The 8,075-nt window shown below is 38.4% G+C and overlaps 1 non-coding gene across 1 annotated transcript; it reads left to right on the forward strand.

The window, feature by feature from the left end:
- Nucleotides 1-5,560: 5,560 nt before the first annotated feature.
- LOC112760954 (small nucleolar RNA R71) lies at nucleotides 5,561-5,668 on the forward strand. Its single transcript, XR_003181366.1, has one exon. It is a non-coding gene; the product is annotated as a small nucleolar RNA R71 (small nucleolar RNA).
- The last annotated feature ends 2,407 nt before the right edge of the window (nucleotides 5,669-8,075 follow it).

Consider the following 8,075-nt stretch of genomic DNA (forward strand, 5'->3'; position numbering starts at 1 on the left):
TGAACAATGGATTAAAACTGAGACCAAAGATACCTAATACAATAGTAAGAGGTCCTATTTATAATAAACTAGCTACTAGGGTTTACATGAGTAAGTAATTGATGCATAAATCCACTTCCTGGGCCCACTTGGTGTGTGTTTGGGCTGAGCCTGAATGTTGCACGTGCAGAGGCCATTTGTGGAGTTGAACGCCAGTTTCTGTGCCAGTTTGGGCGTTCAACTCTGGTTTTGGATCCTTTTCTGGCGCTGGACGCCAGATTTGGGCAGAAGGATGGCGTTGAACGCCAGTTTACGTCATCAATTCTTGGCCAAAGTATGGACTATTATATATTGCTGGAAAGCCCTGGATGTCTACTTTCCAAAGCAATTAGAAGCGCGCCATTTCGTGTTCTGTAGCTCCAGAAAATCCACTTTGAGTGTAGGGAGGTCAGAATCCAACAGCATCAGCAGTCCTTTTTCAACCTCTGAATCTGATTTCTGCTCAAGTCCCTCAATTTCAGCCAAAAAATACCTGAAATCACAGAAAAACACACAAACTCATAGTAAAGTCCAGAAATGTGAATTTAACATAAAAACTAATGAAAACATCCCAAAAAGTGACTAGATCCTACTAAAAACATGTTAAAAACAATGCCAAAAAGCGTATAAATTATCCGCTCATCACAACACCAAACTTAAATTGTTGCTTGTCCCCAAGCAACTGAAAATCAAATAGGATAAAAAGAAGAGAATATACTATAAATTCCAAACTATCAATGAAACAGAGCTTCAATCATATGAGCGGGACTTATAGCTTTTTGCCTCTTGAATAGTTTTGGCATCTCACTTTATCCATTGAGGTTCAGAATGATTGGCATCTATAGGAACTTCAGAATTCGAATAGTGTTATTGACTCTCCTAGTTCAGTATGATGATTCTTGAACACAGCTTCTTTATGAGTCTTGGCCGTGGCCCTAAGCACTTTGTTTTCCAGTATTACCACCGGATACATAAATGCCACAGCCACATAATTGGGTGAACCTTTTCAGATTGTGACTCAGCATTGCTAGAGTCCCCAATTAGAGGTGTCCAGGGTTCTTAAGCACACTCTTTGTTTTTGCTTTGGACCTTGACTTTAACCGCTCAGTCTCAAGTTTTCACTTGACACTTACACGCCACAAGCACATGGTTAGGGACAGCTTGGTTTAGCCGCTTAGACCAGGATTTTATTCCTTTAGGCCCTCCTATCCACTGATGCTCAAAGCCTTGGGATCCTTTTTATTTGCCCTTGCCTTTTGGTTTTAAGGGTTATTGGTTTTTTCTGCTTGCTTTTTCTTTTTCTTTTTTTTTTTCGCCTATTTTTTTCTTTTTTTTTTCTCTTTTTTTTTTCTGCAAGCTTTGTTCTTTGCTGCTTTTTCTTGCTTCAAGAATCATTTTTATGATTTTTCAGATTATCAAATAACATGTCTCCTAGTCATCATTCTTTCAAGAGCCAACATATTTAACATTCTTAAACACCAACTTCAAAAGACATATGCACTGTTCAAGCATACATTCAGAAAACAAGAAGCATTGTCACCACATCAATATAATTAAACTAAGTTCAAGGATAAATTCGAAACTCATGTACTTCTTGTTCTTTTGAATTAAAACATTTTTCATTTAAGAGAGGTGATGGATTCATAGGACATTCATATCTTTAAGACATAGTTACTACTACTAATGATCATGTAATGAAGACACAAACATAGATAAGCACATAACATAGAAAACGAAAACAGAAGAAATAAGAACAAGGAATGAATCCACCTTAGTGATGGTGGCATTTCCTTCTTGAGGAACCAATGATGTCCTTGAGCTCTTCTATGTCTCTTCCTTGTCTTTGTTGCTCCTCCCTCATTGCTTTTTGATCTTCTCTTATTTCATGAAGCATGATGGAGTGCTCTTGATGTTCCACCCTTAGTTGTCCCATATTGGAACTCAATTCTCCTAGGGAGGTGTTGATTTGCTCCCAATAATTTTGTGGAGGAAAGTGCATTTGAGGCATCTCCGGGATCTCCTGGAAATGAGCTTCTTGTGCCTCTTGAGCTCCATGATTGGGCTCTCTTGCTTGCTCCATCTTTTTCTTAGTGATGGGCTTGTCCTCTTTAATGAGGATATCTCCCTCTATGTCAATTCCAGTTGAATTGCATAGGTGGCAAATGAGGTGAGGAAAGGCTAACCTTGCCATGATGGAGGACTTGTCAGCCACCTTGTAGAGTTCTTGAGGTATAATCTCATGAACTTCCATCTCTTCTCCAATCATGATGCTATGGATCATGATGGCCCGGTCTATAGTAACTTCAGACCGGTTGCTAGTGGGAATGATTGAGCATTGAATAAACTCCAACCATCCTCTAGCTATAGGCTTGAGGTCCAATCTTCTTAGTTGAACCGGCTTGCCTTTGGAGTCAATCTTCCATTGAGCTCCTTCTACACATATGTCCATAAGGACTTGGTCCAACCTTTGATCAAAGTTGACTCTCCTTGTGTAGGGGCGTGCGTTCTCTTCCATGTATGGCAAGTTGAACGCCAACCTCACATTCTCCAGACTAAAATCTAAGTATTTCCCCCGAACCATTATAACATAGTTCTTTGGATCCGGGTTCTTACTTTGATCATGGTTCTTGGTGATCCATGCATTGGCATAGAACTCTTGAACCATTAAGATGCCAACTTGTTGGATGGGGTTTGTTAGAACTTCCCAACCTCTTCTTTGAATTTCATGTCGGATCTCCGGATACTCATTTCTTTTGAGTTTAAAAGGGACCTCAGGGATCACCTTCTTCTTGGCCACAACATCATAGAAGTGGTCTTGATGGGCTTTGGAGATGAACCTTTCCATTTCCCATGACTCGGATGTGGAAGCTTTTGTCTTCCCTTTCCCTCTTCTAGAGGATTCTCCGGTCTTGGGTGCCATCAATGGTAATGGAAAAACAAAAAAGCTATACTTTTACCACACCAAAATTAGAATATTGCTCGCCCTCGAGCAATAAACAAAAGAATAGATGAAGAAGAAGAAGAAATGGAGGAGAGGGAGAGGGTGATGTGGTTCGGCCAAGAAGGGTATAGAGGGGTTGTGTTGTGTGAATTTGGTGAAGAATGGAGGTCTTTATATAGGGAATGGAGGGGGGGGTTAAGGTTCGGCCATATGGGTGGGTTTGGGTGGGAAATTGGTTTTGAATTTTGAAGGTAGGTGGAGTTTATGAGGTAGGTTTATTGGGAAGAGTGGGTGGATGTGAGTGGTGAAGGTTTAGTGGGGAAGAGAGATTGAGGTGATTGGTGAGGGGTTTTTAGGGAAGAGTGTTTATGGGGTTGTGTGAAAGAGAGTGGTGAGAAGAAGTGCGTGGAGGTAGGTGGGGATCCTGTGGGGTCCACAGATCCTGAGTGGATCCTGTGGGGTCCACAGATCCTGAGGTGTTCAAGGATTTACATCCCTACACCCATTAGGCATGTAAAAAATGCCTTTGTATCCAACTCTGGGCGTTCAGCGCCAGGTTGGTGGCCATTTTGGGCGTTCAACGCCCATTTGTGTGCCATTTCTGGCGTTGAACGCCAGAACCATGCTCTGTTCTGGCATTCAGCGCCCAGAAGCTGCCCATTTTAGGCGTTCAGCGCCAGAACTATGCTCTGTTCTGGCGTTTGAACGCCAGACAGATGCTCCTCCAGGGTGTGATTTTTCTTCTGCTGTTTTTGATTCCGTTTTTGATTTTTTTGTTTATTTTGTGACTCCACATGATCATGAACCTAAGAAAATATCAAAAACAATAAAAATAAGAATTAGATAAACATTGGGTTGCCTCCCAACAAGCGCTTCTTTAATGTCAATAGCTTGACAGTGGGCTCTTATGGAGCCTCACAGATGTGCAGAGCTTTGTTGAAACTCTCCAACACCAAACTTAGAGTTTGGATATGGGAGTTCAACACCAAACTTAGAGTTTGGTTGTGGCCTCCCAACACCAAACTTAGAGTTTGACTGTGGGGGCTCTGGTTGACTCTGCTTGGAGAGAAGCTTTTTCTGCTTCCTCTCCATGGTTGCAGAGGGAGATCCTTGAGTTTTAAACACAAGGGAGTTCTCATTCCATTGAAGGAATAATTCACCTCTGTCAACATCAATCATAGCTCTTGCTGTGGCCAGGAAAGGTCTTCCCAGGATGATGGGTTCATCCTCTTCCTTTCCAGTATCCAGGACTATGAAATCAGTAGGTATGTAAAGGCCCTCAACCTTTACTAATACATCTTCTACTTGTCCATAAGCCTGTTTTCTTGAGCTGTCTGCCATCTCTAGTGAGATTTTAGCAGCTTGCACCCCATAGATTCCCAGTTTCTCTATTACAGAGAGGGGCATGAGGTTTATTCCTGAACCAAGGTCACACAGAGCCTTAAAGATCATGGTGCCTATGGTGCAGGGTATTATGAACTTTCCAAGATCCTGTTTCTTCTGAGGCAATGTCAGTTGATCCAGATCACTTAGTTCATTGATGAACAAGGGAGGTTCAACTTCCTAAGTATCAATGCCAAATAATTTGGCATTCAGCTTCATGATTGCACCAAGAAACTTGGCAGTTTGCTCTTCAGTAACATCCTCATTCTCTTCAGAAGAGGAATACTCATTAGAGCTCATGAAGGGCATAAGGAGGTTCAATGGAATCTCTATGGTCTCTAGATGAGCCTCAGAGTCCTTTGGTTCCTCAGAGGGAAGCTCCTTATTGATCACTGGACGTCCCAGGAGGTCTTCCTCCTTGGGATTCACGTCCTCTCCTCTCCTCACAGGTTCGGCCATGGCGCTTATGTCAATGGCCTTGCACTCTCCTTTTGGGTTCTCGTCTGTATTGCTTGGGAGAGTACTAGGAGGGATTTCATTGATCCTTTTACTCAGCTGGCCCACTTGTGCTTCCAGATTTCTAATGGAAGACCTTGTTTCATTCATGAAACTTACAGTGGCCTTAGATAGATCAGAGACTAGATTTGCTAAATTAGAGGCATTTTGTTCAGAGTTCTCTGTCTGTTGCTGAGTTGATGATGGAAAAGGCTTGCTATTGCTAAACCTGTTTCTTCCACCATTATTAAAGCCTTGTTGGGGCTTTTGATCCTTCCATGAGAAATTTGGATGATTTCTCCATGTTGAGTTATAGGTGTTTCCATAAGGTTCACCTAAGTAATTTACCTCTGCTATTGCAGGGTTCTCAAGATCATAAGCTTCTTCTTCAGAAGATGCCTCTTGAGTACTGTTGGATGCAGCTTGCATTCCATGCAGACTCTGAGAAATCATATTGACTTGCTGAGTCAATATTTTATTCTGAGCCAATATGGCATTCAGAGTATCAACCTCAAGAACTCCCTTCTTCATAGGCGTCCCATTGCTCACAGGATTCCTTTCAGAAGTGTACATGAACTGGTTATTAGCAACCATGTCAATGAGTTCTTGAGCTTCTACAGGCGTTTTCTTTAGGTGAATGGATCCACCTGCAGAAGTGTCCAGTGACATCTTCGATAGCTCAGATAAACCATCATAGAATATATCTAGGATGGTCCATTCTGAAAGCATGTCAGAAGGACACTTTTTGGTCAACTGTTTGTATCTTTCCCAAGCTTCATAGAGGGATTCACCTTCTTTCTGTCTGAAGGTTTGAACATCAGCTCTAAGCTTGCTCAGCTTTTGAGGAGGAAAGTACTTGGCTAAGAAAGCCGTGACCAGCTTATCCCAAGAGTTCAGGCTGTCTTTGGGTTGAGAATCCAACCATAATCTAGCTCTGTCTCTTACAGCAAAAGGGAAAAGCATTAGCCTGTAGACTTCAGGATCTACTCCATTAGTCTTAACAGTATCACATATCTGGAAGAATTCAGTTAAGAACTGAAAAGGATCTTCAGATGGAAGTCCATGAAACTTGCAGTTCTGTTGCATCAGAGAAACTAATTGAGGTTTCAGCTCAAAGTTGTTTGCTCCAATGGCAGGAATGGAGATGCTTCTTCCATGTAGTTTGGAATTAGGTGCAGTAAAGTCACCAAGCATATTCCTTACATTATTATTATTTTCGGCTGCCATCTCCTCTTCCTGTTCGAAAATTTCTGAAAGGTTATCTCTGGATTGTTGTATTTTAGCTTCTCTTAATTTTCTCTTCAGAGTCCTTTCAGGTTCTGGATCTGCTTCCACAAGAATGTTCTTATCCTTGCTCCTGCTCATATGACAAAGAAGAAGGCACATAAAAATAATAATAATAATAGAGATCCTTTATACCACAGTATAGGGATCCCTTTGTGAGTGGAAGAAAAGAGGGGGAGTCAAAGAATGTGATGTAAAGGAAGAAACACAACTGTACGGATGGAAGAGATGTGAGATGAGATGTTAGGATATGAATGAATAAATAGTATAGGATGGGGGAGAGATAATTTTCGAAAATTATTTTGAAAAAGAGTTAGTGATTTTTGAAAAATGGTTTTTGAAAAATGTTAGTAATTTTCGAAAATTTTTGAAATTAAAAAAAAATAATTAGTTAATTAAAAAGAAATTTTTGAAAAAGAGGGAAGATATTTTCGAAAATTAGAGAGAGAGAGTTAGTTAGGTGGTTTTGAAAAAAGTTAAGAAACAAACAAAAAGTTAGTTAGTTAGTTGAAACAATTTTTGAAAAGATAAGAAGTTAGGAAGTTAGAAAAGATATTTTGAAAAGATATTTTTGAAAAGATAAGATAAGAAGATATTTTTGAAAAGATATGATTGAAATTAGTTTTGAAAAAGATTTGATTTTTAAAATCACAATTAATGACTTGATTCATAAGAAATCACAAGATATGATTCTAGAACTTAAAGTTTGAATCTTTCTTAACAAGCAAGTAACAAACTTCAAATTTTTGAATCAAAACATTAATTGATTATGTTATTTTCAAAAATTTGGTATAAAAATAAGAAAAAGATTTTTTGAAAAATATTTTTGGAATTTTCGAAAATAACTAAGAATTTTTGAAAAAAGATTTGATTTTTGAAAAAGATTTTGAAAAAGATAAGATTTTCAAATTGAAAATTTGATTTGACTCATAAGAAACAACTTGATTTTAAAAATTTTTGAAAAAGTCAACTCAAATTTTCGAATTTGATGAGAGAAAAAGGGAAAGATATTTTTTTGATTTTTGAATTTTTATGATGCAAGAGGAAAACACTAAAAGGATGCAATGCATGAAATTTTTAGATCAAAACAATGAATGCATGCAAGAATGCTATGAATGTCAAGATGAACACCAAGAACACTATGAATGTCATGATGAACATCAAGAACATATTTTTGAAAAATTTTTAATGCAAAGAAAACATGCAAGACACCAAACTTAGAATTCTTTAATGCTTAGGCACTAAGAATTCAAGAATGCATATGATAAACATGAAAAGACACAACCAAAAATCATCAAGATCAAACAAGAAGACTTACCAAGAACAACTTGAAGATCTTGAAGAACACTATGAATGCATGATATTTTCGAAAAAATGCAAGATGCATATGCAATTGACACCAACTTATAACATGACTCAAGACTCAAACAAGAAACACAAAAATATTTTTGATTTTTTTGATTTTCTAATTTTTTTTTGGATTTTTCTTTTATATTTTTCGCATATTAAAAGGAAAAATGAGGATTCCAAAAATTTTTAATATGAATTCCAGGAATCTTGCCATGTTAGTCTAAAGCTTCAGTCCAGGAATTAGACATGGCTCACTAGCCAACCAAGCTTTCAAAGAAAGCTCCAGTCCAAAACACTAGACATGGCCAATCGCCAGCCAAGCTTCAGCAGGTGATCATGGATCAGCAGCAAGTGGATGAGCGACAACTAATTTGCTCTTGATAACAAATTGCAAGCCTCAGTCCAAATGAATTTAGACATGGCTTTACAGCCAGCCAGGCTTCACATGCTTCATGAAACACTAGAATTCATTCTTAAAAATTTTGAATAAATTTTTGAAAACATTTTTATTTTTTTCGAAAACAAAAGAAAAATTTTTTTTTTAAAAATATTTTTGAAAGATTTTTGAAAAGAAAACGAAAAGAAAGTTACCCAATCTGAGCAA

This window comes from Arachis hypogaea, chromosome 16 (genome assembly GCF_003086295.3).
Source record: "Arachis hypogaea cultivar Tifrunner chromosome 16, arahy.Tifrunner.gnm2.J5K5, whole genome shotgun sequence".
Classification (NCBI taxonomy): domain Eukaryota; kingdom Viridiplantae; phylum Streptophyta; class Magnoliopsida; order Fabales; family Fabaceae; genus Arachis; species Arachis hypogaea.